The 24205-nt window shown below is 46.0% G+C and overlaps 10 non-coding genes across 10 annotated transcripts; all 10 read right to left on the bottom strand.

Moving 5' to 3' along the window:
- Positions 1-1903: 1903 nt before the first annotated feature.
- LOC130302281 (U2 spliceosomal RNA) lies at positions 1904-2094 on the bottom strand. Its single transcript, XR_008852561.1, has one exon. It is a non-coding gene; the product is annotated as a U2 spliceosomal RNA (small nuclear RNA).
- A 2104-nt stretch (positions 2095-4198) lies between these two features.
- Positions 4199-4389, bottom strand: LOC130302280 (U2 spliceosomal RNA). Its single transcript, XR_008852560.1, has one exon. It is a non-coding gene; the product is annotated as a U2 spliceosomal RNA (small nuclear RNA).
- Positions 4390-6482: 2093 nt separating this feature from the next.
- Positions 6483-6673, bottom strand: LOC130302279 (U2 spliceosomal RNA). The gene has a single exon (XR_008852559.1). It is a non-coding gene; the product is annotated as a U2 spliceosomal RNA (small nuclear RNA).
- Positions 6674-8738: 2065 nt separating this feature from the next.
- LOC130302278 (U2 spliceosomal RNA) lies at positions 8739-8929 on the bottom strand. The gene has a single exon (XR_008852558.1). It is a non-coding gene; the product is annotated as a U2 spliceosomal RNA (small nuclear RNA).
- A 2083-nt stretch (positions 8930-11012) lies between these two features.
- Positions 11013-11203, bottom strand: LOC130302276 (U2 spliceosomal RNA). Its single transcript, XR_008852557.1, has one exon. It is a non-coding gene; the product is annotated as a U2 spliceosomal RNA (small nuclear RNA).
- A 2086-nt stretch (positions 11204-13289) lies between these two features.
- LOC130302275 (U2 spliceosomal RNA) lies at positions 13290-13480 on the bottom strand. The gene has a single exon (XR_008852556.1). It is a non-coding gene; the product is annotated as a U2 spliceosomal RNA (small nuclear RNA).
- A 2090-nt stretch (positions 13481-15570) lies between these two features.
- LOC130302274 (U2 spliceosomal RNA) lies at positions 15571-15761 on the bottom strand. The gene has a single exon (XR_008852555.1). It is a non-coding gene; the product is annotated as a U2 spliceosomal RNA (small nuclear RNA).
- A 2097-nt stretch (positions 15762-17858) lies between these two features.
- Positions 17859-18049, bottom strand: LOC130302273 (U2 spliceosomal RNA). The gene has a single exon (XR_008852554.1). It is a non-coding gene; the product is annotated as a U2 spliceosomal RNA (small nuclear RNA).
- A 2099-nt stretch (positions 18050-20148) lies between these two features.
- On the bottom strand, positions 20149-20339 carry LOC130302272 (U2 spliceosomal RNA). The gene has a single exon (XR_008852553.1). It is a non-coding gene; the product is annotated as a U2 spliceosomal RNA (small nuclear RNA).
- Positions 20340-22435: 2096 nt separating this feature from the next.
- Positions 22436-22626, bottom strand: LOC130302271 (U2 spliceosomal RNA). The gene has a single exon (XR_008852552.1). It is a non-coding gene; the product is annotated as a U2 spliceosomal RNA (small nuclear RNA).
- Positions 22627-24205: the final 1579 nt, after the last annotated feature.

Genomic DNA, 24205 nt, shown 5'->3' with positions numbered 1-24205 from the left:
GCCTTTTTAAATGCAATCCATAACCCGGATTTGCCAGGAACCCTTCTTACTCCTCCTACTTGCATGTGACACTGGGCTTAGGATCTGCATAGGAAACACACACACAAGCACACACCTACCTTTGTTGCCTGCAGATGCCTCCTTGGCTGTCCCCAAACGGTATCAAACCAACACCCACGGGAAGCTGTAAGCATAGAGGACATGCCTGCACCCCATTGGACTTACCTGTGTGGGTTAAATCCGGGTTATTTGACAACCTATGGCGGTGATGGTTCTGCTCAGGCAGAGCAGTGCTGATGCTCCTCATAAAGCTGTCGCTGCTGTGAAGGTTCTAGGTGACATCACAAATCCCTATGGTTACATACACAACAAAGCTGGGTTGTTGTTGTTTACACTCTGCAAGGCCTGTGGAAGTGAGTGACATCATAGCACTGTAGTTCTGAGGGTTCAAGATGGATGCAACAATCTCCTGTTGCTTCTATGAAGGCCGTAATAGACGACATCACCAAACAGCTCCATAGTCACATACACAGCAAAGGAGAGATGTTGTTTACACCTAGTGATGTCAGTGGTATTGAGTGACATCACAGCACAGTGCTAAGGCTCCTGGGCCTGGACACAGCAGCGGCTGCAATATCTCAACGGAGAATACGTTTATATCTATGTGTGTGTGTGCGCATATATATATATATATATATATATATATATATATATATATATATATTTCTCCGCCGAAATCACTTTTAAACCCATTTCCACCTTTTTTTCCCTTCTCTTCCTCTTACTTTTTTTTCACGTTTTTTTACGTTTTTCTCCTTTTCGCCTCTTTTCTGGGCGTATTATTCTTCTTTTTCTTCTTTTTTTTCGTCTAATGCATACCCCATCAGTGCAGCAATGCTTATTCAATACCGCCAGCAGATGGAGACACTGGGGGATAATTTTCTAAGGATTTATACTGATTTTTCCTGTCTGAATTTGTCGCACAGAAAGTTGCAGGCCAAATATGTGTGACATTTCTGCGACTTTAGCTTCTAGAGCATTTTTACAACATTATACATAGGTGCTGAATACATAAAAAGCGACTGTTCAGCGACAGACAAGTCGCATCGGCTGAAAGTAGGCCAGAATGTCAGTCCATGTTGGAGCAGGTTTAGATACAGTCTAAAGCATAGATCTCAAAGTCTGTGCACAGAATTTAGCAAGGGCCTCGCACCTTCTGATGCATCAGGTAGGTGCACAATAGCATAGCCTAACCCTCTGTACTTTGGTCTATATTGATGCGGGACATAGACAGCCAGCTGATGACCAATCCATTAGTGCAATGGATGGCTGGAAGCATTTGTCTTTGCCTTTGCAATACCACAGAAGCAATGCATGGTCAATGTACAGCAATGACACACCTGTGTGAACAGCCAGGAGACCCCCCCCCCCCCCCCCCCCATGTTATGTTACATAGTTACATAGTTAGTACGGTCGAAAAAAGACATATGTCCATCAAGTTCAACCAGGGAATTAAGGGGTAGGGGTGTGGCGCGATATTGGGGAAGGGATGAGATTTTATATTTCTTCATAAGCATTAATCTTATTTTGTCAATTAGGAACATTCAGCACCCACCCGCTATCAAGGCAGCTGCCTATCATGTCATGCCCTACCTGCACAGGTGTGCTGGCTACTCAAATGATCCAATTAAGGAGGCCATTTAGTCAGCAGCAGCAGAAGTCCTGTGCCTGGACGCTCCAACAGGGGCCAGACACAAGCAGAAGCAGAAGCAGCAGAAGCAGCAGCAGCACCACCTTTTGTTTTTTGGCTGCAGCAGCAGCAAGGCCCACAGGGCTGGCTAGCTGGCTAGCCAGCAAGCAGGTAGCAATGAAAGTAGGAATCTTTCTTTTTAACCCTGTAAGGGGGTGGTGCACTGTACCCGAAGATACTGCCATATCGGGTCAATGCATAGGGCGACGGAAGCAAGCTTCGAAATCGGCCCCCGTTCTCAAAAATCCATTTAATATATGGTCCCCAGATAGGGGACGTATCAGATATTAAACTGATAAGAACAGATACTACACTTGATCTTAGCCAAAAGGCCGAGAAGCGATAACCGTGAAAGGGGCGGGCCCAACAAGGTCCCCTTCATGGGCACTATCACTGCTTGCTGTCAGGGAGGCTGCCAGACAATTTTCCATGCACACTCTGGGCTGGGGGGCAGTCAACCACCAGTACACACAGCAGAACCTAAACCCATACCATTATTGCTAAGCAGCAAGACAGGGGCCCATTGCACTCCCACGGGGCCTTTTTAAATGCAATCCATAACCCGGATTTGCCAGGAACCCTTCTTACTCCTCCTACTTGCATGTGACACTGGGCTTAGGATCTGCATAGGAAACACACACACAAGCACACACCTACCTTTGTTGCCTGCAGATGCCTCCTTGGCTGTCCCCAAACGGTATCAAACCAACACCCACGGGAAGCTGTAAGCATAGAGGACATGCCTGCACCCCATTGGACTTACCTGTGTGGGTTAAATCCGGGTTATTTGACAACCTATGGCGGTGATGGTTCTGCTCAGGCAGAGCAGTGCTGATGCTCCTCATAAAGCTGTCGCTGCTGTGAAGGTTCTAGGTGACATCACAAATCCCTATGGTTACATACACAACAAAGCTGGGTTGTTGTTGTTTACACTCTGCAAGGCCTGTGGAAGTGAGTGACATCATAGCACTGTAGTTCTGAGGGTTCAAGATGGATGCAACAATCTCCTGTTGCTTCTATGAAGGCCGTAATAGACGACATCACCAAACAGCTCCATAGTCACATACACAGCAAAGGAGAGATGTTGTTTACACCTAGTGATGTCAGTGGTATTGAGTGACATCACAGCACAGTGCTAAGGCTCCTGGGCCTGGACACAGCAGCGGCTGCAATATCTCAACGGAGAATACGTTTATATCTATGTGTGTGTGTGCGCATATATATATATATATATATATATATATATATATATATATATATATATATTTCTCCGCCGAAATCACTTTTAAACCCATTTCCACCTTTTTTTCCCTTCTCTTCCTCTTACTTTTTTTTCACGTTTTTTTACGTTTTTCTCCTTTTCGCCTCTTTTCTGGGCGTATTATTCTTCTTTTTCTTCTTTTTTTTCGTCTAATGCATACCCCATCAGTGCAGCAATGCTTATTCAATACCGCCAGCAGATGGAGACACTGGGGGATAATTTTCTAAGGATTTATACTGATTTTTCCTGTCTGAATTTGTCGCACAGAAAGTTGCAGGCCAAATATGTGTGACATTTCTGCGACTTTAGCTTCTAGAGCATTTTTACAACATTATACATAGGTGCTGAATACATAAAAAGCGACTGTTCAGCGACAGACAAGTCGCATCGGCTGAAAGTAGGCCAGAATGTCAGTCCATGTTGGAGCAGGTTTAGATACAGTCTAAAGCATAGATCTCAAAGTCTGTGCACAGAATTTAGCAAGGGCCTCGCACCTTCTGATGCATCAGGTAGGTGCACAATAGCATAGCCTAACCCTCTGTACTTTGGTCTATATTGATGCGGGACATAGACAGCCAGCTGATGACCAATCCATTAGTGCAATGGATGGCTGGAAGCATTTGTCTTTGCCTTTGCAATACCACAGAAGCAATGCATGGTCAATGTACAGCAATGACACACCTGTGTGAACAGCCAGGAGACCCCCCCCCCCCCCATGTTATGTTACATAGTTACATAGTTAGTACGGTCGAAAAAAGACATATGTCCATCAAGTTCAACCAGGGAATTAAGGGGTAGGGGTGTGGCGCGATATTGGGGAAGGGATGAGATTTTATATTTCTTCATAAGCATTAATCTTATTTTGTCAATTAGGAACATTCAGCACCCACCCGCTATCAAGGCAGCTGCCTATCATGTCATGCCCTACCTGCACAGGTGTGCTGGCTACTCAAATGATCCAATTAAGGAGGCCATTTAGTCAGCAGCAGCAGAAGTCCTGTGCCTGGACGCTCCAACAGGGGCCAGACACAAGCAGAAGCAGAAGCAGCAGAAGCAGCAGAAGCAGCAGCAGCACCACCTTTTGTTTTTTGGCTGCAGCAGCAGCAAGGCCCACAGGGCTGGCTAGCTGGCTAGCCAGCAAGCAGGTAGCAATGAAAGTAGGAATCTTTCTTTTTAACCCTGTAAGGGGGTGGTGCACTGTACCCGAAGATACTGCCATATCGGGTCAATGCATAGGGCGACGGAAGCAAGCTTCGAAATCGGCCCCCGTTCTCAAAAATCCATTTAATATATGGTCCCCAGATAGGGGACGTATCAGATATTAAACTGATAAGAACAGATACTACACTTGATCTTAGCCAAAAGGCCGAGAAGCGATAACCGTGAAAGGGGCGGGCCCAACAAGGTCCCCTTCATGGGCACTATCACTGCTTGCTGTCAGGGAGGCTGCCAGACAATTTTCCATGCACACTCTGGGCTGGGGGGCAGTCAACCACCAGTACACACAGCAGAACCTAAACCCATACCATTATTGCTAAGCAGCAAGACAGGGGCCCATTGCACTCCCACGGGGCCTTTTTAAATGCAATCCATAACCCGGATTTGCCAGGAACCCTTCTTACTCCTCCTACTTGCATGTGACACTGGGCTTAGGATCTGCATAGGAAACACACACACAAGCACACACCTACCTTTGTTGCCTGCAGATGCCTCCTTGGCTGTCCCCAAACGGTATCAAACCAACACCCACGGGAAGCTGTAAGCATAGAGGACATGCCTGCACCCCATTGGACTTACCTGTGTGGGTTAAATCCGGGTTATTTGACAACCTATGGCGGTGATGGTTCTGCTCAGGCAGAGCAGTGCTGATGCTCCTCATAAAGCTGCGCTGCTGTGAAGGTTCTAGGTGACATCACAAATCCCTATGGTTACATACACAACAAAGCTGGGTTGTTGTTGTTTACACTCTGCAAGGCCTGTGGAAGTGAGTGACATCATAGCACTGTAGTTCTGAGGGTTCAAGATGGATGCAACAATCTCCTGTTGCTTCTATGAAGGCCGTAATAGACGACATCACCAAACAGCTCCATAGTCACATACACAGCAAAGGAGAGATGTTGTTTACACCTAGTGATGTCAGTGGTATTGAGTGACATCACAGCACAGTGCTAAGGCTCCTGGGCCTGGACACAGCAGCGGCTGCAATATCTCAACGGAGAATACGTTTATATCTATGTGTGTGTGTGCGCATATATATATATATATATATATATATATATATATATATATATATATATATTCTCCGCCGAAATCACTTTTAAACCCATTTCCACCTTTTTTTCCCTTCTCTTCCTCTTACTTTTTTTTCACGTTTTTTTACGTTTTTCTCCTTTTCGCCTCTTTTCTGGGCGTATTATTCTTCTTTTTCTTCTTTTTTTTCGTCTAATGCATACCCCATCAGTGCAGCAATGCTTATTCAATACCGCCAGCAGATGGAGACACTGGGGGATAATTTTCTAAGGATTTATACTGATTTTTCCTGTCTGAATTTGTCGCACAGAAAGTTGCAGGCCAAATATGTGTGACATTTCTGCGACTTTAGCTTCTAGAGCATTTTTACAACATTATACATAGGTGCTGAATACATAAAAAGCGACTGTTCAGCGACAGACAAGTCGCATCGGCTGAAAGTAGGCCAGAATGTCAGTCCATGTTGGAGCAGGTTTAGATACAGTCTAAAGCATAGATCTCAAAGTCTGTGCACAGAATTTAGCAAGGGCCTCGCACCTTCTGATGCATCAGGTAGGTGCACAATAGCATAGCCTAACCCTCTGTACTTTGGTCTATATTGATGCGGGACATAGACAGCCAGCTGATGACCAATCCATTAGTGCAATGGATGGCTGGAAGCATTTGTCTTTGCCTTTGCAATACCACAGAAGCAATGCATGGTCAATGTACAGCAATGACACACCTGTGTGAACAGCCAGGAGACCCCCCCCCCCCCCATGTTATGTTACATAGTTACATAGTTAGTACGGTCGAAAAAAGACATATGTCCATCAAGTTCAACCAGGGAATTAAGGGGTAGGGGTGTGGCGCGATATTGGGGAAGGGATGAGATTTTATATTTCTTCATAAGCATTAATCTTATTTTGTCAATTAGGAACATTCAGCACCCACCCGCTATCAAGGCAGCTGCCTATCATGTCATGCCCTACCTGCACAGGTGTGCTGGCTACTCAAATGATCCAATTAAGGAGGCCATTTAGTCAGCAGCAGCAGAAGTCCTGTGCCTGGACGCTCCAACAGGGGCCAGACACAAGCAGAAGCAGAAGCAGCAGAAGCAGCAGCAGCACCACCTTTTGTTTTTTGGCTGCAGCAGCAGCAAGGCCCACAGGGCTGGCTAGCTGGCTAGCCAGCAAGCAGGTAGCAATGAAAGTAGGAATCTTTCTTTTTAACCCTGTAAGGGGGTGGTGCACTGTACCCGAAGATACTGCCATATCGGGTCAATGCATAGGGCGACGGAAGCAAGCTTCGAAATCGGCCCCCGTTCTCAAAAATCCATTTAATATATGGTCCCCAGATAGGGGACGTATCAGATATTAAACTGATAAGAACAGATACTACACTTGATCTTAGCCAAAAGGCCGAGAAGCGATAACCGTGAAAGGGGCGGGCCCAACAAGGTCCCCTTCATGGGCACTATCACTGCTTGCTGTCAGGGAGGCTGCCAGACAATTTTCCATGCACACTCTGGGCTGGGGGGCAGTCAACCACCAGTACACACAGCAGAACCTAAACCCATACCATTATTGCTAAGCAGCAAGACAGGGGCCCATTGCACTCCCACGGGGCCTTTTTAAATGCAATCCATAACCCGGATTTGCCAGGAACCCTTCTTACTCCTCCTACTTGCATGTGACACTGGGCTTAGGATCTGCATAGGAAACACACACACAAGCACACACCTACCTTTGTTGCCTGCAGATGCCTCCTTGGCTGTCCCCAAACGGTATCAAACCAACACCCACGGGAAGCTGTAAGCATAGAGGACATGCCTGCACCCCATTGGACTTACCTGTGTGGGTTAAATCCGGGTTATTTGACAACCTATGGCGGTGATGGTTCTGCTCAGGCAGAGCAGTGCTGATGCTCCTCATAAAGCTGTCGCTGCTGTGAAGGTTCTAGGTGACATCACAAATCCCTATGGTTACATACACAACAAAGCTGGGTTGTTGTTGTTTACACTCTGCAAGGCCTGTGGAAGTGAGTGACATCATAGCACTGTAGTTCTGAGGGTTCAAGATGGATGCAACAATCTCCTGTTGCTTCTATGAAGGCCGTAATAGACGACATCACCAAACAGCTCCATAGTCACATACACAGCAAAGGAGAGATGTTGTTTACACCTAGTGATGTCAGTGGTATTGAGTGACATCACAGCACAGTGCTAAGGCTCCTGGGCCTGGACACAGCAGCGGCTGCAATATCTCAACGGAGAATACGTTTATATCTATGTGTGTGTGTGCGCATATATATATATATATATATATATATATATATATATATTTCTCCGCCGAAATCACTTTTAAACCCATTTCCACCTTTTTTTCCCTTCTCTTCCTCTTACTTTTTTTTCACGTTTTTTTACGTTTTTCTCCTTTTCGCCTCTTTTCTGGGCGTATTATTCTTCTTTTTCTTCTTTTTTTTCGTCTAATGCATACCCCATCAGTGCAGCAATGCTTATTCAATACCGCCAGCAGATGGAGACACTGGGGGATAATTTTCTAAGGATTTATACTGATTTTTCCTGTCTGAATTTGTCGCACAGAAAGTTGCAGGCCAAATATGTGTGACATTTCTGCGACTTTAGCTTCTAGAGCATTTTTACAACATTATACATAGGTGCTGAATACATAAAAAGCGACTGTTCAGCGACAGACAAGTCGCATCGGCTGAAAGTAGGCCAGAATGTCAGTCCATGTTGGAGCAGGTTTAGATACAGTCTAAAGCATAGATCTCAAAGTCTGTGCACAGAATTTAGCAAGGGCCTCGCACCTTCTGATGCATCAGGTAGGTGCACAATAGCATAGCCTAACCCTCTGTACTTTGGTCTATATTGATGCGGGACATAGACAGCCAGCTGATGACCAATCCATTAGTGCAATGGATGGCTGGAAGCATTTGTCTTTGCCTTTGCAATACCACAGAAGCAATGCATGGTCAATGTACAGCAATGACACACCTGTGTGAACAGCCAGGAGACCCCCCCCCCCCCCCCATGTTATGTTACATAGTTACATAGTTAGTACGGTCGAAAAAAGACATATGTCCATCAAGTTCAACCAGGGAATTAAGGGGTAGGGGTGTGGCGCGATATTGGGGAAGGGATGAGATTTTATATTTCTTCATAAGCATTAATCTTATTTTGTCAATTAGGAACATTCAGCACCCACCCGCTATCAAGGCAGCTGCCTATCATGTCATGCCCTACCTGCACAGGTGTGCTGGCTACTCAAATGATCCAATTAAGGAGGCCATTTAGTCAGCAGCAGCAGAAGTCCTGTGCCTGGACGCTCCAACAGGGGCCAGACACAAGCAGAAGCAGAAGCAGCAGAAGCAGCAGAAGCAGCAGCAGCAGCAAGGCCCACAGGGCTGGCTAGCTGGCTAGCCAGCAAGCAGGTAGCAATGAAAGTAGGAATCTTTCTTTTTAACCCTGTAAGGGGGTGGTGCACTGTACCCGAAGATACTGCCATATCGGGTCAATGCATAGGGCGACGGAAGCAAGCTTCGAAATCGGCCCCCGTTCTCAAAAATCCATTTAATATATGGTCCCCAGATAGGGGACGTATCAGATATTAAACTGATAAGAACAGATACTACACTTGATCTTAGCCAAAAGGCCGAGAAGCGATAACCGTGAAAGGGGCGGGCCCAACAAGGTCCCCTTCATGGGCACTATCACTGCTTGCTGTCAGGGAGGCTGCCAGACAATTTTCCATGCACACTCTGGGCTGGGGGGCAGTCAACCACCAGTACACACAGCAGAACCTAAACCCATACCATTATTGCTAAGCAGCAAGACAGGGGCCCATTGCACTCCCACGGGGCCTTTTTAAATGCAATCCATAACCCGGATTTGCCAGGAACCCTTCTTACTCCTCCTACTTGCATGTGACACTGGGCTTAGGATCTGCATAGGAAACACACACACAAGCACACACCTACCTTTGTTGCCTGCAGATGCCTCCTTGGCTGTCCCCAAACGGTATCAAACCAACACCCACGGGAAGCTGTAAGCATAGAGGACATGCCTGCACCCCATTGGACTTACCTGTGTGGGTTAAATCCGGGTTATTTGACAACCTATGGCGGTGATGGTTCTGCTCAGGCAGAGCAGTGCTGATGCTCCTCATAAAGCTGTCGCTGCTGTGAAGGTTCTAGGTGACATCACAAATCCCTATGGTTACATACACAACAAAGCTGGGTTGTTGTTGTTTACACTCTGCAAGGCCTGTGGAAGTGAGTGACATCATAGCACTGTAGTTCTGAGGGTTCAAGATGGATGCAACAATCTCCTGTTGCTTCTATGAAGGCCGTAATAGACGACATCACCAAACAGCTCCATAGTCACATACACAGCAAAGGAGAGATGTTGTTTACACCTAGTGATGTCAGTGGTATTGAGTGACATCACAGCACAGTGCTAAGGCTCCTGGGCCTGGACACAGCAGCGGCTGCAATATCTCAACGGAGAATACGTTTATATCTATGTGTGTGTGTGCGCATATATATATATATATATATATATATATATATATATATATATATTTCTCCGCCGAAATCACTTTTAAACCCATTTCCACCTTTTTTTCCCTTCTCTTCCTCTTACTTTTTTTTCACGTTTTTTTACGTTTTTCTCCTTTTCGCCTCTTTTCTGGGCGTATTATTCTTCTTTTTCTTCTTTTTTTTCGTCTAATGCATACCCCATCAGTGCAGCAATGCTTATTCAATACCGCCAGCAGATGGAGACACTGGGGGATAATTTTCTAAGGATTTATACTGATTTTTCCTGTCTGAATTTGTCGCACAGAAAGTTGCAGGCCAAATATGTGTGACATTTCTGCGACTTTAGCTTCTAGAGCATTTTTACAACATTATACATAGGTGCTGAATACATAAAAAGCGACTGTTCAGCGACAGACAAGTCGCATCGGCTGAAAGTAGGCCAGAATGTCAGTCCATGTTGGAGCAGGTTTAGATACAGTCTAAAGCATAGATCTCAAAGTCTGTGCACAGAATTTAGCAAGGGCCTCGCACCTTCTGATGCATCAGGTAGGTGCACAATAGCATAGCCTAACCCTCTGTACTTTGGTCTATATTGATGCGGGACATAGACAGCCAGCTGATGACCAATCCATTAGTGCAATGGATGGCTGGAAGCATTTGTCTTTGCCTTTGCAATACCACAGAAGCAATGCATGGTCAATGTACAGCAATGACACACCTGTGTGAACAGCCAGGAGACCCCCCCCATGTTATGTTACATAGTTACATAGTTAGTACGGTCGAAAAAAGACATATGTCCATCAAGTTCAACCAGGGAATTAAGGGGTAGGGGTGTGGCGCGATATTGGGGAAGGGATGAGATTTTATATTTCTTCATAAGCATTAATCTTATTTTGTCAATTAGGAACATTCAGCACCCACCCGCTATCAAGGCAGCTGCCTATCATGTCATGCCCTACCTGCACAGGTGTGCTGGCTACTCAAATGATCCAATTAAGGAGGCCATTTAGTCAGCAGCAGCAGAAGTCCTGTGCCTGGACGCTCCAACAGGGGCCAGACACAAGCAGAAGCAGAAGCAGCAGAAGCAGCAGCAGCACCACCTTTTGTTTTTTGGCTGCAGCAGCAGCAAGGCCCACAGGGCTGGCTAGCTGGCTAGCCAGCAAGCAGGTAGCAATGAAAGTAGGAATCTTTCTTTTTAACCCTGTAAGGGGGTGGTGCACTGTACCCGAAGATACTGCCATATCGGGTCAATGCATAGGGCGACGGAAGCAAGCTTCGAAATCGGCCCCCGTTCTCAAAAATCCATTTAATATATGGTCCCCAGATAGGGGACGTATCAGATATTAAACTGATAAGAACAGATACTACACTTGATCTTAGCCAAAAGGCCGAGAAGCGATAACCGTGAAAGGGGCGGGCCCAACAAGGTCCCCTTCATGGGCACTATCACTGCTTGCTGTCAGGGAGGCTGCCAGACAATTTTCCATGCACACTCTGGGCTGGGGGGCAGTCAACCACCAGTACACACAGCAGAACCTAAACCCATACCATTATTGCTAAGCAGCAAGACAGGGGCCCATTGCACTCCCACGGGGCCTTTTTAAATGCAATCCATAACCCGGATTTGCCAGGAACCCTTCTTACTCCTCCTACTTGCATGTGACACTGGGCTTAGGATCTGCATAGGAAACACACACACAAGCACACACCTACCTTTGTTGCCTGCAGATGCCTCCTTGGCTGTCCCCAAACGGTATCAAACCAACACCCACGGGAAGCTGTAAGCATAGAGGACATGCCTGCACCCCATTGGACTTACCTGTGTGGGTTAAATCCGGGTTATTTGACAACCTATGGCGGTGATGGTTCTGCTCAGGCAGAGCAGTGCTGATGCTCCTCATAAAGCTGTCGCTGCTGTGAAGGTTCTAGGTGACATCACAAATCCCTATGGTTACATACACAACAAAGCTGGGTTGTTGTTGTTTACACTCTGCAAGGCCTGTGGAAGTGAGTGACATCATAGCACTGTAGTTCTGAGGGTTCAAGATGGATGCAACAATCTCCTGTTGCTTCTATGAAGGCCATAATAGACGACATCACCAAACAGCTCCATAGTCACATACACAGCAAAGGAGAGATGTTGTTTACACCTAGTGATGTCAGTGGTATTGAGTGACATCACAGCACAGTGCTAAGGCTCCTGGGCCTGGACACAGCAGCGGCTGCAATATCTCAACGGAGAATACGTTTATATCTATGTGTGTGTGTGCGCATATATATATATATATATATATATATATATATATATATATTTCTCCGCCGAAATCACTTTTAAACCCATTTCCACCTTTTTTTCCCTTCTCTTCCTCTTACTTTTTTTTCACGTTTTTTTACGTTTTTCTCCTTTTCGCCTCTTTTCTGGGCGTATTATTCTTCTTTTTCTTCTTTTTTTTCGTCTAATGCATACCCCATCAGTGCAGCAATGCTTATTCAATACCGCCAGCAGATGGAGACACTGGGGGATAATTTTCTAAGGATTTATACTGATTTTTCCTGTCTGAATTTGTCGCACAGAAAGTTGCAGGCCAAATATGTGTGACATTTCTGCGACTTTAGCTTCTAGAGCATTTTTACAACATTATACATAGGTGCTGAATACATAAAAAGCGACTGTTCAGCGACAGACAAGTCGCATCGGCTGAAAGTAGGCCAGAATGTCAGTCCATGTTGGAGCAGGTTTAGATACAGTCTAAAGCATAGATCTCAAAGTCTGTGCACAGAATTTAGCAAGGGCCTCGCACCTTCTGATGCATCAGGTAGGTGCACAATAGCATAGCCTAACCCTCTGTACTTTGGTCTATATTGATGCGGGACATAGACAGCCAGCTGATGACCAATCCATTAGTGCAATGGATGGCTGGAAGCATTTGTCTTTGCCTTTGCAATACCACAGAAGCAATGCATGGTCAATGTACAGCAATGACACACCTGTGTGAACAGCCAGGAGACCCCCCCCCCCCCCCATGTTATGTTACATAGTTACATAGTTAGTACGGTCGAAAAAAGACATATGTCCATCAAGTTCAACCAGGGAATTAAGGGGTAGGGGTGTGGCGCGATATTGGGGAAGGGATGAGATTTTATATTTCTTCATAAGCATTAATCTTATTTTGTCAATTAGGAACATTCAGCACCCACCCGCTATCAAGGCAGCTGCCTATCATGTCATGCCCTACCTGCACAGGTGTGCTGGCTACTCAAATGATCCAATTAAGGAGGCCATTTAGTCAGCAGCAGCAGAAGTCCTGTGCCTGGACGCTCCAACAGGGGCCAGACACAAGCAGAAGCAGAAGCAGCAGAAGCAGCAGCAGCACCACCTTTTGTTTTTTGGCTGCAGCAGCAGCAAGGCCCACAGGGCTGGCTAGCTGGCTAGCCAGCAAGCAGGTAGCAATGAAAGTAGGAATCTTTCTTTTTAACCCTGTAAGGGGGTGGTGCACTGTACCCGAAGATACTGCCATATCGGGTCAATGCATAGGGCGACGGAAGCAAGCTTCGAAATCGGCCCCCGTTCTCAAAAATCCATTTAATATATGGTCCCCAGATAGGGGACGTATCAGATATTAAACTGATAAGAACAGATACTACACTTGATCTTAGCCAAAAGGCCGAGAAGCGATAACCGTGAAAGGGGCGGGCCCAACAAGGTCCCCTTCATGGGCACTATCACTGCTTGCTGTCAGGGAGGCTGCCAGACAATTTTCCATGCACACTCTGGGCTGGGGGGCAGTCAACCACCAGTACACACAGCAGAACCTAAACCCATACCATTATTGCTAAGCAGCAAGACAGGGGCCCATTGCACTCCCACGGGGCCTTTTTAAATGCAATCCATAACCCGGATTTGCCAGGAACCCTTCTTACTCCTCCTACTTGCATGTGACACTGGGCTTAGGATCTGCATAGGAAACACACACACAAGCACACAACTACCTTTGTTGCCTGCAGATGCCTCCTTGGCTGTCCCCAAACGGTATCAAACCAACACCCACGGGAAGCTGTAAGCATAGAGGACATGCCTGCACCCCATTGGACTTACCTGTGTGGGTTAAATCCGGGTTATTTGACAACCTATGGCGGTGATGGTTCTGCTCAGGCAGAGCAGTGCTGATGCTCCTCATAAAGCTGTCGCTGCTGTGAAGGTTCTAGGTGACATCACAAATCCCTATGGTTACATACACAACAAAGCTGGGTTGTTGTTGTTTACACTCTGCAAGGCCTGTGGAAGTGAGTGACATCATAGCACTGTAGTTCTGAGGGTTCAAGATGGATGCAACAATCTCCTGTTGCTTCTATGAAGGCCGTAATAGACGACATCACCAAACAGCTCCATAGTCACATACACAGCAAAGGAGAGATGTTGTTTACACCTAGTGATGTCAGTGGTATTGAGTGACATCACAGCACAGTGCTAAGGCTCCTGGGCCTGGACACAGCAACAGCAGCGGCTGCAATATCTCAACGGAGAATACGTTTATATCTATGTGTGTGTGTGCGCATATATATATATATATATATATATATATATATATATTTCTCCGCCGAAATCACTTTTAAACCCATTTCCACCTTTTTTTCCCTTCTCTTCCTCTTACTTTTTTTTCACGTTTTTTTACGTTTTTCTCCTTTTCGCCTCTTTTCTGGGCGTATTATTCTTCTTTTTCTTCTTTTTTTTCGTCTAATGCATACCCCATCAGTGCAGCAATGCTTATTCAATACCGCCAGCAGATGGAGACACTGGGGGATAATTTTCTAAGGATTTATACTGATTTTTCCTGTCTGAATTTGTCGCACAGAAAGTTGCAGGCCAAATATGTGTGACATTTCTGCGACTTTAGCTTCTAGAGCATTTTTACAACATTATACATAGGTGCTGAATACATAAAAAGCGACTGTTCAGCGACAGACAAGTCGCATCGGCTGAAAGTAGGCCAGAATGTCAGTCCATGTTGGAGCAGGTTTAGATACAGTCTAAAGCATAGATCTCAAAGTCTGTGCACAGAATTTAGCAAGGGCCTCGCACCTTCTGATGCATCAGGTAGGTGCACAATAGCATAGCCTAACCCTCTGTACTTTGGTCTATATTGATGCGGGACATAGACAGCCAGCTGATGACCAATCCATTAGTGCAATGGATGGCTGGAAGCATTTGTCTTTGCCTTTGCAATACCACAGAAGCAATGCATGGTCAATGTACAGCAATGACACACCTGTGTGAACAGCCAGGAGACCCCCCCCCCCCCCCCCATGTTATGTTACATAGTTACATAGTTAGTACGGTCGAAAAAAGACATATGTCCATCAAGTTCAACCAGGGAATTAAGGGGTAGGGGTGTGGCGCGATATTGGGGAAGGGATGAGATTTTATATTTCTTCATAAGCATTAATCTTATTTTGTCAATTAGGAACATTCAGCACCCACCCGCTATCAAGGCAGCTGCCTATCATGTCATGCCCTACCTGCACAGGTGTGCTGGCTACTCAAATGATCCAATTAAGGAGGCCATTTAGTCAGCAGCAGCAGAAGTCCTGTGCCTGGACGCTCCAACAGGGGCCAGACACAAGCAGAAGCAGAAGCAGCAGAAGCAGCAGCAGCACCACCTTTTGTTTTTTGGCTGCAGCAGCAGTAAGGCCCACAGGGCTGGCTAGCTGGCTAGCCAGCAAGCAGGTAGCAATGAAAGTAGGAATCTTTCTTTTTAACCCTGTAAGGGGGTGGTGCACTGTACCCGAAGATACTGCCATATCGGGTCAATGCATAGGGCGACGGAAGCAAGCTTCGAAATCGGCCCCCGTTCTCAAAAATCCATTTAATATATGGTCCCCAGATAGGGGACGTATCAGATATTAAACTGATAAGAACAGATACTACACTTGATCTTAGCCAAAAGGCCGAGAAGCGATAACCGTGAAAGGGGCGGGCCCAACAAGGTCCCCTTCATGGGCACTATCACTGCTTGCTGTCAGGGAGGCTGCCAGACAATTTTCCATGCACACTCTGGGCTGGGGGGCAGTCAACCACCAGTACACACAGCAGAACCTAAACCCATACCATTATTGCTAAGCAGCAAGACAGGGGCCCATTGCACTCCCACGGGGCCTTTTTAAATGCAATCCATAACCCGGATTTGCCAGGAACCCTTCTTACTCCTCCTACTTGCATGTGACACTGGGCTTAGGATCTGCATAGGAAACACACACACAAGCACACACCTACCTTTGTTGCCTGCAGATGCCTCCTTGGCTGTCCCCAAACGGTATCAAACCAACACCCACGGGAAGCTGTAAGCATAGAGGACATGCCTGCACCCCATTGGACTTACCTGTGTGGGTTAAATCCGGGTTATTTGACAACCTATGGCGGTGATGGTTCTGCTCAGGCAGAGCAGTGCTGATGCTCCTCATAAAGCTGTCGCTGCTGTGAAGGTTCTAGGTGACATCACAAATCCCTATGGTTACATACACAACAAAGCTGGGTTGTTGTTGTTTACACTCTGCAAGGCCTGTGGAAGTGAGTGACATCATAGCACTGTAGTTCTGAGGGTTCAAGATGGATGCAACAATCTCCTGTTGCTTCTATGAAGGCCGTAATAGACGACATCACCAAACAGCTCCATAGTCACATACACAGCAAAGGAGAGATGTTGTTTACACCTAGTGATGTCAGTGGTATTGAGTGACATCACAGCACAGTGCTAAGGCTCCTGGGCCTGGACACAGCAGCGGCTGCAATATCTCAACGGAGAATACGTTTATATCTATGTGTGTGTGTGCGCATATATATATATATATATATATATATATATATATATATATATATTTCTCCGCCGAAATCACTTTTAAACCCATTTCCACCTTTTTTTCCCTTCTCTTCCTCTTACTTTTTTTTCACGTTTTTTTACGTTTTTCTCCTTTTCGCCTCTTTTCTGGGCGTATTATTCTTCTTTTTCTTCTTTTTTTTCGTCTAATGCATACCCCATCAGTGCAGCAATGCTTATTCAATACCGCCAGCAGATGGAGACACTGGGGGATAATTTTCTAAGGATTTATACTGATTTTTCCTGTCTGAATTTGTCGCACAGAAAGTTGCAGGCCAAATATGTGTGACATTTCTGCGACTTTAGCTTCTAGAGCATTTTTACAACATTATACATAGGTGCTGAATACATAAAAAGCGACTGTTCAGCGACAGACAAGTCGCATCGGCTGAAAGTAGGCCAGAATGTCAGTCCATGTTGGAGCAGGTTTAGATACAGTCTAAAGCATAGATCTCAAAGTCTGTGCACAGAATTTAGCAAGGGCCTCGCACCTTCTGATGCATCAGGTAGGTGCACAATAGCATAGCCTAACCCTCTGTACTTTGGTCTATATTGATGCGGGACATAGACAGCCAGCTGATGACCAATCCATTAGTGCAATGGATGGCTGGAAGCATTTGTCTTTGCCTTTGCAATACCACAGAAGCAATGCATGGTCAATGTACAGCAATGACACACCTGTGTGAACAGCCAGGAGACCCCCCCCCCCCCCCCCCCCCCATGTTATGTTACATAGTTACATAGTTAGTACGGTCGAAAAAAGACATATGTCCATCAAGTTCAACCAGGGAATTAAGGGGTAGGGGTGTGGCGCGATATTGGGGAAGGGATGAGATTTTATATTTCTTCATAAGCATTAATCTTATTTTGTCAATTAGGAACATTCAGCACCCACCCGCTATCAAGGCAGCTGCCTATCATGTCATGCCCTACCTGCACAGGTGTGCTGGCTACTCAAATGATCCAATTAAGGAGGCCATTTAGTCAGCAGCAGCAGAAGTCCTGTGCCTGGACGCTCCAACAGGGGCCAGACACAAGCAGAAGCAGAAGCAGCAGAAGCAGCAGCAGCACCACCTTTTGTTTTTTGGCTGCAGCAGCAGCAAGGCCCACAGGGCTGGCTAGCTGGCTAGCCAGCAAGCAGGTAGCAATGAAAGTAGGAATCTTTCTTTTTAACCCTGTAAGGGGGTGGTGCACTGTACCCGAAGATACTGCCATATCGGGTCAATGCATAGGGCGACGGAAGCAAGCTTCGAAATCGGCCCCCGTTCTCAAAAATCCATTTAATATATGGTCCCCAGATAGGGGACGTATCAGATATTAAACTGATAAGAACAGATACTACACTTGATCTTAGCCAAAAGGCCGAGAAGCGATAACCGTGAAAGGGGCGGGCCCAACAAGGTCCCCTTCATGGGCACTATCACTGCTTGCTGTCAGGGAGGCTGCCAGACAATTTTCCATGCACACTCTGGGCTGGGGGGCAGTCAACCACCAGTACACACAGCAGAACCTAAACCCATACCATTATTGCTAAGCAGCAAGACAGGGGCCCATTGCACTCCCACGGGGCCTTTTTAAATGCAATCCATAACCCGGATTTGCCAGGAACCCTTCTTACTCCTCCTACTTGCATGTGACACTGGGCTTAGGATCTGCATAGGAAACACACACACAAGCACACACCTACCTTTGTTGCCTGCAGATGCCTCCTTGGCTGTCCCCAAACGGTATCAAACCAACACCCACGGGAAGCTGTAAGCATAGAGGACATGCCTGCACCCCATTGGACTTACCTGTGTGGGTTAAATCCGGGTTATTTGACAACCTATGGCGGTGATGGTTCTGCTCAGGCAGAGCAGTGCTGATGCTCCTCATAAAGCTGTCGCTGCTGTGAAGGTTCTAGGTGACATCACAAATCCCTATGGTTACATACACAACAAAGCTGGGTTGTTGTTGTTTACACTCTGCAAGGCCTGTGGAAGTGAGTGACATCATAGCACTGTAGTTCTGAGGGTTCAAGATGGATGCAACAATCTCCTGTTGCTTCTATGAAGGCCGTAATAGACGACATCACCAAACAGCTCCATAGTCACATACACAGCAAAGGAGAGATGTTGTTTACACCTAGTGATGTCAGTGGTATTGAGTGACATCACAGCACAGTGCTAAGGCTCCTGGGCCTGGACACAGCAGCGGCTGCAATATCTCAACGGAGAATACGTTTATATCTATGTGTGTGTGTGCGCATATATATATATATATATATATATATATATATATATATATATATATATTTCTCCGCCGAAATCACTTTTAAACCCATTTCCACCTTTTTTTCCCTTCTCTTCCTCTTACTTTTTTTTCACGTTTTTTTACGTTTTTCTCCTTTTCGCCTCTTTTCTGGGCGTATTATTCTTCTTTTTCTTCTTTTTTTTTCGTCTAATGCATACCCCATCAGTGCAGCAATGCTTATTCAATACCGCCAGCAGATGGAGACACTGGGGGATAATTTTCTAAGGATTTATACTGATTTTTCCTGTCTGAATTTGTCGCACAGAAAGTTGCAGGCCAAATATGTGTGACATTTCTGCGACTTTAGCTTCTAGAGCATTTTTACAACATTATACATAGGTGCTGAATACATAAAAAGCGACTGTTCAGCGACAGACAAGTCGCATCGGCTGAAAGTAGGCCAGAATGTCAGTCCATGTTGGAGCAGGTTTAGATACAGTCTAAAGCATAGATCTCAAAGTCTGTGCACAGAATTTAGCAAGGGCCTCGCACCTTCTGATGCATCAGGAAGGTGCACAATAGCATAGCCTAACCCTCTGTACTTTGGTCTATATTGATGCGGGACATAGACAGCCAGCTGATGACCAATCCATTAGTGCAATGGATGGCTGGAAGCATTTGTCTTTGCCTTTGCAATACCACAGAAGCAATGCATGGTCAATGTACAGCAATGACACACCTGTGTGAACAGCCAGGAGACCCCCCCCCCCCCCCCCCCATGTTATGTTACATAGTTACATAGTTAGTACGGTCGAAAAAAGACATATGTCCATCAAGTTCAACCAGGGAATTAAGGGGTAGGGGTGTGGCGCGATATTGGGGAAGGGATGAGATTTTATATTTCTTCATAAGCATTAATCTTATTTTGTCAATTAGGAACATTCAGCACCCACCCGCTATCAAGGCAGCTGCCTATCATGTCATGCCCTACCTGCACAGGTGTGCTGGCTACTCAAATGATCCAATTAAGGAGGCCATTTAGTCAGCAGCAGCAGAAGTCCTGTGCCTGGACGCTCCAACAGGGGCCAGACACAAGCAGAAGCAGAAGCAGCAGAAGCAGCAGCAGCACCACCTTTTGTTTTTTGGCTGCAGCAGCAGCAAGGCCCACAGGGCTGGCTAGCTGGCTAGCCAGCAAGCAGGTAGCAATGAAAGTAGGAATCTTTCTTTTTAACCCTGTAAGGGGGTGGTGCACTGTACCCGAAGATACTGCCATATCGGGTCAATGCATAGGGCGACGGAAGCAAGCTTCGAAATCGGCCCCCGTTCTCAAAAATCCATTTAATATATGGTCCCCAGATAGGGGACGTATCAGATATTAAACTGATAAGAACAGATACTACACTTGATCTTAGCCAAAAGGCCGAGAAGCGATAACCGTGAAAGGGGCGGGCCCAACAAGGTCCCCTTCATGGGCACTATCACTGCTTGCTGTCAGGGAGGCTGCCAGACAATTTTCCATGCACACTCTGGGCTGGGGGGCAGTCAACCACCAGTACACACAGCAGAACCTAAACCCATACCATTATTGCTAAGCAGCAAGACAGGGGCCCATTGCACTCCCACGGGGCCTTTTTAAATGCAATCCATAACCCGGATTTGCCAGGAACCCTTCTTACTCCTCCTACTTGCATGTGACACTGGGCTTAGGATCTGCATAGGAAACACACACACAAGCACACACCTACCTTTGTTGCCTGCAGATGCCTCCTTGGCTGTCCCCAAACGGTATCAAACCAACACCCACGGGAAGCTGTAAGCATAGAGGACATGCCTGCACCCCATTGGACTTACCTGTGTGGGTTAAATCCGGGTTATTTGACAACCTATGGCGGTGATGGTTCTGCTCAGGCAGAGCAGTGCTGATGCTCCTCATAAAGCTGTCGCTGCTGTGAAGGTTCTAGGTGACATCACAAATCCCTATGGTTACATACACAACAAAGCTGGGTTGTTGTTGTTTACACTCTGCAAGGCCTGTGGAAGTGAGTGACATCATAGCACTGTAGTTCTGAGGGTTCAAGATGGATGCAACAATCTCCTGTTGCTTCTATGAAGGCCGTAATAGACGACATCACCAAACAGCTCCATAGTCACATACACAGCAAAGGAGAGATGTTGTTTACACCTAGTGATGTCAGTGGTATTGAGTGACATCACAGCACAGTGCTAAGGCTCCTGGGCCTGGACACAGCAGCGGCTGCAATATCTCAACGGAGAATACGTTTATATCTATGTGTGTGTGTGTGCGCATATATATATATATATATATATATATATATATATATATATATATATATTTCTCCGCCGAAATCACTTTTAAACCCATTTCCACCTTTTTTTCCCTTCTCTTCCTCTTACTTTTTTTTCACGTTTTTTTACGTTTTTCTCCTTTTCGCCTCTTTTCTGGGCGTATTATTCTTCTTTTTCTTCTTTTTTTTCGTCTAATGCATACCCCATCAGTGCAGCAATGCTTATTCAATACCGCCAGCAAATGGAGACACTGGGGGATAATTTTCTAAGGATTTATACTGATTTTTCCTGTCTGAATTTGTCGCACAGAAAGTTGCAGGCCAAATATGTGTGACATTTCTGCGACTTTAGCTTCTAGAGCATTTTTACAACATTATACATAGGTGCTGAATACATAAAAAGCGACTGTTCAGCGACAGACAAGTCGCATCGGCTGAAAGTAGGCCAGAATGTCAGTCCATGTTGGAGCAGGTTTAGATACAGTCTAAAGCATAGATCTCAAAGTCTGTGCACAGAATTTAGCAAGGGCCTCGCACCTTCTGATGCATCAGGTAGGTGCACAATAGCATAGCCTAACCCTGTGTACTTTGGTCTATATTGATGCGGGACATAGACAGCCAGCTGATGACCAATCCATTAGTGCAATGGATGGCTGGAAGCATTTGTCTTTGCCTTTGCAATACCACAGAAGCAATGCATGGTCAATGTACAGCAATGACACACCTGTGTGAACAGCCAGGAGACCCCCCCCCCCCCCCATGTTATGTTACATAGTTACATAGTTAGTACGGTCGAAAAAAGACATATGTCCATCAAGTTCAACCAGGGAATTAAGGGGTAGGGGTGTGGCGCGATATTGGGGAAGGGATGAGATTTTATATTTCTTCATAAGCATTAATCTTATTTTGTCAATTAGGAACATTCAGCACCCACCCGCTATCAAGGCAGCTGCCTATCATGTCATGCCCTACCTGCACAGGTGTGCTGGCTACTCAAATGATCCAATTAAGGAGGCCATTTAGTCAGCAGCAGCAGAAGTCCTGTGCCTGGACGCTCCAACAGGGGCCAGACACAAGCAGAAGCAGAAGCAGCAGAAGCAGCAGCAGCACCACCTTTTGTTTTTTGGCTGCAGCAGCAGCAAGGCCCACAGGGCTGGCTAGCTGGCTAGCCAGCAAGCAGGTAGCAATGAAAGTAGGAATCTTTCTTTTTAACCCTGTAAGGGGGTGGTGCACTGTACCCGAAGATACTGCCATATCGGGTCAATGCATAGGGCGACGGAAGCAAGCTTCGAAATCGGCCCCCGTTCTCAAAAATCCATTTAATATATGGTCCCCAGATAGGGGACGTATCAGATATTAAACTGATAAGAACAGATACTACACTTGATCTTAGCCAAAAGGCCGAGAAGCGATAACCGTGAAAGGGGCGGGCCCAACAAGGTCCCCTTCATGGGCACTATCACTGCTTGCTGTCAGGGAGGCTGCCAGACAATTTTCCATGCACACTCTGGGCTGGGGGGCAGTCAACCACCAGTACACACAGCAGAACCTAAACCCATACCATTATTGCTAAGCAGCAAGACAGGGGCCCATTGCACTCCCACGGGGCCTTTTTAAATGCAATCCATAACCCGGATTTGCCAGGAACCCTTCTTACTCCTCCTACTTGCATGTGACACTGGGCTTAGGATCTGCATAGGAAACACACACACAAGCACACACCTACCTTTGTTGCCTGCAGATGCCTCCTTGGCTGTCCCCAAACGGTATCAAACCAACACCCACGGGAAGCTGTAAGCATAGAGGACATGCCTGCACCCCATTGGACTTACCTGTGTGGGTTAAATCCGGGTTATTTGACAACCTATGGCGGTGATGGTTCTGCTCAGGCAGAGCAGTGCTGATGCTCCTCATAAAGCTGTCGCTGCTGTGAAGGTTCTAGGTGACATCACAAATCCCTATGGTTACATACACAACAAAGCTGGGTTGTTGTTGTTTACACTCTGCAAGGCCTGTGGAAGTGAGTGACATCATAGCACTGTAGTTCTGAGGGTTCAAGATGGATGCAACAATCTCCTGTTGCTTCTATGAAGGCCGTAATAGACGACATCACCAAACAGCTCCATAGTCACATACACAGCAAAGGAGAGATGTTGTTTACACCTAGTGATGTCAGTGGTATTGAGTGACATCACAGCACAGTGCTAAGGCTCCTGGGCCTGGACACAGCAGCGGCTGCAATATCTCAACGGAGAATACGTTTATATCTATGTGTGTGTGTGCGCATATATATATATATATATATATATATATATATATATATATATATTTCTCCGCCGAAATCACTTTTAAACCCATTTCCACCTTTTTTTCCCTTCTCTTCCTCTTACTTTTTTTTCACGTTTTTTTACGTTTTTCTCCTTTTCGCCTCTTTTCTGGGCGTATTATTCTTCTTTTTCTTCTTTTTTTTCGTCTAATGCATACCCCATCAGTGCAGCAATGCTTATTCAATACCGCCAGCAGATGGAGACACTGGGGGATAATTTTCTAAGGATTTATACTGATTTTTCCTGTCTGAATTTGTCGCACAGAAAGTTGCAGGCCAAATATGTGTGACATTTCTGCGACTTTAGCTTCTAGAGCATTTTTACAACATTATACATAGGTGCTGAATACATAAAAAGCGACTGTTCAACGACAGACAAGTCGCATCGGCTGAAAGTAGGCCAGAATGTCAGTCCATGTTGGAGCAGGTTTAGATACAGTCTAAAGCATAGATCTCAAAGTCTGTGCACAGAATTTAGCAAGGGCCTCGCACCTTCTGATGCATCAGGTAGGTGCACAATAGCATAGCCTAACCCTCTGTACTTTGGTCTATATTGATGCGGGACATAGACAGCCAGCTGATGACCAATCCATTAGTGCAATGGATGGCTGGAAGCATTTGTCTTTGCCTTTGCAATACCACAGAAGCAATGCATGGTCAATGTAC

This window comes from Hyla sarda, unplaced genomic scaffold, assembly GCF_029499605.1.
Source record: "Hyla sarda isolate aHylSar1 unplaced genomic scaffold, aHylSar1.hap1 scaffold_1159, whole genome shotgun sequence".
In the NCBI taxonomy this organism is placed as follows: Eukaryota; Metazoa; Chordata; class Amphibia; order Anura; family Hylidae; genus Hyla; species Hyla sarda.
The sequence above is the reverse complement of the archived record's forward strand: the minus strand, read 5'-3'. Positions and strand labels throughout refer to the sequence as shown.